The 3932-nt window shown below is 42.4% G+C and overlaps 1 pseudogene; it reads right to left on the minus strand.

The window, feature by feature from the left end:
- Positions 1–410: 410 nt before the first annotated feature.
- Positions 411–524, minus strand: LOC111743294 (annotated as a pseudogene).
- Between the last annotated feature and the right edge of the window lie 3408 nt (positions 525–3932).

The raw sequence follows: 3932 nt of genomic DNA on the forward strand, positions 1-3932 counted from the left end.
AACGTACCACTATAGAACATATAGTAAAGAGAGGAGAAAGCAAAGCAAGAAAGGGGAGGAGGTCTAAGTCAGCTCCCTGATGGCTTAACCATATTGTTCTCAGAGCTAAAGCAATACTCCAGATACTGCTCACTCTTATAGTACCTGCAGAAGAGCTATTCCAGAGCAATTTTCCCTCCATTATCTCCTGTGACCCTCTCAGCAACCCTATGAAGGACCTAGGGTAGCTGTCACAACTTCCATTTAATGGATGATAAAGCTGAAGTTCAGAGCAAGCAGTGAATTCCCTAAGTCAAACCAGCACATGATCCCCGAGGGCAAGGACAGCATTGGTTTTGATCACATTTGCAGCCTTTAGTATATTTCTAAGAACATAGTAGATCTTTTATTCATTTTTTTTTCTTTTTAAATGCCTACAGCACCCGGTCTTCCTAGGTGGTCTCCCATACAAGTACTAACCAGGCCCGACCCTGCTTACAAGATCAGACGAGATTGGGCATGTTCAGGGTGGCATAGCCGTAGACTCATAGTAGATCTTTTAAAAATGTGTATTTGTTAAATGAATAAACAAACAAACACATAAAAAAAAAAAAGATTAGTTAGAGCTAGACCAGCATTAGACACTCTTCTAAAGCCAGGGGCTGATGATCCCACAGCTCTCTAGCTTCACTGAGGACAAATGACCAGAGTCCCAGACCCTCTACTGAGGTCTTTTCATTCTCAATAACCGTATTGTTTCAAAGGTCGCCAGAGCCTTTTACAGTCCCCTTGTGGTGGACCCTGAGAGGACCTTGTGAAGCCTGTTTCTACCTTTTGCCCAAGCCGCAGTGAGGTTTGGCACACAAATCTTCATTTTGCCTTGTAGCCTCACCTTCTCTGGATGGAGAATTATTTTTGGCTTGTACCTGCTCCTGCTGCTTTTGCAATATCATGACTTCAGCTACATGAAAATGCACCTTATTCCCATAGAACAACCTAGTGCCCTTTGGTGGGAGTTGATTTGGGTGAGAATAGTTGAGGTGAGACAGTGGCAGAACTTCCCAAATGAAAAATTCTTATAGGACAAAGACTAAGATCCTGTCAGAAGTCACCTTGCACTTCTCTTGCTATGGACATTCTCCATCCAGTCAGGCGAGATGGCTGGACAGCCTCCCCTGGCCAGGAGCTTCAATTATGACTCAAGTCCATTTTTTTGACCCTAATTCAGAAGTCTCATTTCTTCTTACTTAGCCCTAAGTGGATTTGGAGAACTGTCCTTCATTTAAGCCCAGGATACTAGAATACACAACAAGCTAACCTGTAGAGTCTCTTTCCTGAGAGTACTGGAAAGAAAGACAAGAAATCCTTGCCTCTAAGCATTCAGTGAGGAGCAGGCTTGCCCAGAGGGCAAGGGCTAGAGCAGGCCAACTTCTGCGTACCACTGGGTATATCCTATTTTCTGTGACATAAATCCATTTCTAACAGTGAGTTTCAGAGAGCAGGAGAAGGCTCAGGAGCCCAAATGTGGTCCTGACAAATGAGGAGGACAAATAAATAATAGCTATGGAGTAGTACAGACCTTACTATGAAGAAGTCAAGGGGGCCAGACAGTACTAAATATTCTGTTTTGCAGACCCATTAGAGCACCCCAAATCTGCCCTCTGTTCCTCCTTCAACTTGGCCCAGGTGGCCAGGACCCAGGCTGCCTTCTGGGACATCAGAAGTGACCCTTTGATATCTGATCTCCCATCTGCTGGGCTAGGCGTGTGGAAGAGACAGCTGGCACAGCCCCTCTCAGGGGACTGCAATTAGGGGATATTTAATCCTGTCACCTGGTTCATTTGCAGTGATGGATTCGGGCTGGAGCGCTGAGTGGCGCCAAGAGGATATTGGATTACCAGGGCCCATCCCCTTCACCCCTCAAAGAGAGCAGGCCCACCTCTGCCCTGCACTTCTCTTCCTTGGCCCCAATGAATTAAGAGCAAGCACTTGCTGTCAATCCTCTCCCCACCCAACCTCTAGATATTTTACCTTGAGCCTCCTGCAGACATGGAAATGTTGCTGAGATTTTCAGCCTCTGTGATCACCCTCCCCAATTGTTTTGGAGGTTCTGATTTACAGATTCTGGAACTTGAGGAACTATCCAGTGAAGGGCTACCATTCCATTTCTCACTTTCCAGACTTTGAATGTTGGAAAACTTTGAATTGGCTGTTTAATGTGGGAGGTCTTTTTCTGAATCAAGGTGCCAGTTTAATTTACTTAATTTGTCTCTTTTTACACTAACCAAGTAGACTGAAGGGAGATAATACTGAGACCTAAAGACCTGGATTGTATGATTTTTGTCAATTCACTTACTCTCTCTGATTATCTATAATCTCCATGAAACTAGTAAGCTTTTTCCCTCTTGTTTGCAGCTCTATTCCTGGCACCCAGAATAAAAAGTAACACATCATAGTAGTACAATAAACATTTGTTCATTCAATGAAGATAGAATACCTACTGTAGGATGAACTCTGAGGCCATATTTCTGGATGTTGTTTATGGAGGGTAGACTGTGAGCTAGACAGTAAGTTGTCTGTTCATCTCATCCTACAGAATCACCCTCAGTAGCAGAGCCTGTGCTTTCCACCTTTAACTTGAAGAGAGAGAAACAATTGTCACCCTGGCTCTGCCCTCTGTGACCTACTCAAATTAACTGTCCCTAAGATGATCAAAGAGATTGAAACAAAGAATCATAATTGAGTGAGTTCCGTGTTACATCCTAGAAAAGGGGGCACTTGCTGATCAGGTCCAGTCCTGAGAGAGAGCTCTTGAGAGCTGCAAAGCTGCTACCTTCAAAGGTCGACGTGAAAGTAAAGAAGAAGCTCTTGAGGAGAGAGGATTTCTCTCCAGAGAGGGAAAGCACTTCAAGCTCATCACTCCACCCCTGTAACCACAGAGATGCATGTCTGTGCATGTGTGTGTGCGTGCACATGTCCAACAGTGGGACAGAACACCTCCTACAGGCACTATGGCAATCAGAGCTCTCAGATATCCTAGCAAATAACAAGTAGTCGACTCACTCCCTCTATCTATAAAGTGGTAGACTGTGAATTTTGTTTATATTGCCAATGACTCCCTATATAATTCCCCGTTTCACCCAAAAGTTACTCCTGATTAACTTCTGTCTCTCATTGTTCTTCTGACATCCACCAATGCCTGTGTCATAGTTTAAAATACAACTGCTTTTAGGTAGTTTAATAAATCATCTTAAGGCATTTTCATATTCATGTGCTCTGTCTCTCCAGTCCATTTATAAGTTCTTTCAGGGCAAAATCTATACTTTTTAAAATTTGTAACTCTCAGTACAAGATTCTTAGGACAGAATTCTTGCTAGCGGGCTTATTGTCTGAAAACATTTTTATAGGCTGAGACCCTTGGGTGCTGATTTTCTTTCATTTATTAATTATTTAAAATATTCCCTAAGACCTATTATATGGTAGACGATGTACTAAGTGCTAGGGATTCAATGTTAAAGCTCATGATCTGAGGCAGAGATGGAAATGTACACAAATAACTGTAATTCAATGTGATAAGTGTTATAATATGGGTAGTGTATGCCTAGAATGCTACTGGAACTCAGGAGGGAGCTTATAAAATAATTTTGGTTAATGTTCCAATGTCTAAATGTGAGTGTTTAAATAACACCTTTCCTTTGTAAGTGCTCCCTGCTTCTCATGACATTTTTCATGTTCATTATCTAGTTAAATGCTTCTAGTGATCCTGTTAATAAGCTTTCACTCCACAAACTTACCCTTACACAGAATAGGTGCTCAAGAAATGTCTACCAAAAACAAAATAGGTAAATGGAGAGTGGGTGTTATTATCTCCACTTTACAATTAGGCAAACTGAATGTTACAAAGTGACATGCCAAAGGTCATAAACAAGAACCCAGGTGTCAGTATAAAAACT

The sequence above is a fragment of the Pteropus vampyrus genome, unplaced genomic scaffold (genome assembly GCF_000151845.1).
Source record: "Pteropus vampyrus isolate Shadow unplaced genomic scaffold, Pvam_2.0 Scaffold110, whole genome shotgun sequence".
NCBI classification, from domain to species: Eukaryota; Metazoa; Chordata; class Mammalia; order Chiroptera; family Pteropodidae; genus Pteropus; species Pteropus vampyrus.